Source organism: Solanum tuberosum, unplaced genomic scaffold (genome assembly GCF_000226075.1).
Source record: "Solanum tuberosum cultivar DM 1-3 516 R44 unplaced genomic scaffold, SolTub_3.0 scf00093, whole genome shotgun sequence".
NCBI classification, from domain to species: domain Eukaryota; kingdom Viridiplantae; phylum Streptophyta; class Magnoliopsida; order Solanales; family Solanaceae; genus Solanum; species Solanum tuberosum.
In genome coordinates, this window is record NW_006239018.1 from 909,510 (window position 1) to 911,772 (window position 2,263).

A 2,263-nucleotide genomic window follows, 5' to 3' on the forward strand; every position below is an offset into this window, starting at 1 on the left:
GCGGTATTAATTAGTCTAGGGAGGTAATAGGTCCTCATGAAAGTTTAGTATCGCAACAACAAATCCGACCAAAGTTGAGGTATTTTTCAGACCCTTATCCCTAAATTTTATGAGGGACAAAAAAACGAATTCATTCTAATTTATAGTAATAGATTTTTCTTAAATTACCTCTCTATAATTGTTATATTCAAATAATGTGTAGTAATATTTTGTAAGAAATATATTATATATAAATAAAATATTAAATATTTATAATAATCATCATTAATGTAATGCACATAAGAACCTACTTGAATTTTTATTTTTTTTCAATGTTAGGGTATGTTTGGCATTGCTATTGCAAGGCCAAAAACACTTCTTTTGAGTAAAAAAGCACTTATTTTGGAAAAACGAGGTGTTTGGCTAATCAATAAAACTGCTTTTAAATAGAAGCAAAATAAGTTTTTCTCACGTTGGGAAGAAGCTAAAAATTTATGTTTCTTAAAAAAAGCAGAAACAGAAGAAGAAAATTATTTATTGCAAGACCAAAATATTTTTTCCAGATATACATATTTACCAATATATATCTTCTATATTTATTTGTTTTGTGATGAGTTTTTCGTATGTAGTGATTTGATTTGTGAAATAATTTTTAAATTTATTTATCTTGATATTTTTAGTTATACTTAAATCATCATGCTAATATTATATTAATATTTAAATTTTTTTATTCATCTTTGTATAATATTGGTTGAAAATTTTAATATGTACATTTTAATTTAATAAAAAATGATTAAATTTTTTATAATAGATATTTAAAATAATCTTAATATTAAAAGTGCATTGATTCTTGTCCTTTTTCGTAATTAGACTCTCAAAAGTAATTTTTTTTTAAAAATTAGTCAAACACAATTTGCTTATCAAAAACACTTTTCAAATGAATTAATCAAACACAAATTACTTTTTATCAAAAACATTTTTTCAAAAAGCTATTTTTAGAAAATACTTCTAAAAATAAGCAGTTTTTAGCAACAGTGTCAAACAGACTCTTAATCAGTTAAGCATTTAAATTCTTCTAATATAGTCCGATCCAAATGCAAATTAACCACAAAAAATACATTTCAGTATCATAAAAAGAAAGAATCACAGATCTCCGCATATATACTTCAAATCACTCTCAGTGTAACACTAATCATTCTAGAATAACCATGACCACAAATAAGCATTTATCCTGAATCGCTTTGTGGCTTTATACACTCCAAAAAGAATAAATAAGTGTTCAGATGAAAAAATTACAATAGAAATTAAGCTTAAAAATGAAGAATGCGCTCGCGAAAATAATGAATAAATATTTTTCTAGAAATAATCCATTAAAAAATTCATATTTCCTTATAGTATTCATAGAGCTTGAAAGATGACATTTCTTAATAGTCATATTTTTTTCACAAACAGATGAACCTATTCAATTTAAGACCTTAAAATATTATAAACTAATTCAACGGTAACCACATGATAAAAGTTATGGCTAGGGGTGTACATAGGTCGGTTTGGTTTGATTTTTCATTAAAAAAGAATTTTAATCGACTTTTGTCCTTTTAATTGACATAGACCCCAGTTATATGATAAAATGAGGATACTACGGAAAGGACTGTAAATCCTCATGTTAGCGGTTCCAATCGAACTAAATCAATTATGTCTGTTTATTAAATCTAAAAATCAAATCAAACCACATAAAGTCGTGTTTTTCGATTCGGCTTTAGTCGGTTTTTTTTTTCGATCTTTCAGTTTTTTACAACTATACACAGTGTAATTAAAATTCTTCTTCGTACTTTATATATATATAATATCGGTTTGATTTGTGTTCGATTTTTTTTCAACGTCAAACCAACCAAAGCAAAGCACAATTCAATTTTTTTTCAATTTAATTTGATTCGTCTATGGCAATTATACATCTCATAGAATAAACTACCCGCTCGATCCATCGTGAATTGTGCTTGATTTTCTATTCTTCTTGGTTGGTTGCAATGCTGCAAAATGAAGAAAAAAAAAGATTAAAAAATCATCTCTTCGTTGTTTTATATATTTTATATTATATTCTACTATATTATAAAAGAGAGTTTATGCCAAAGAATAATATATAATATTCAAGATTGGGACTTTTCTCAATCTTCAATATTATATATTATACTTGTGGGACTTTTATAGTAGAAGGCATAAACTCCCTTTAAATAGTAGAACTTGGGCATAAACTCCCTTTTAAAATAATATAGAATATATATATATA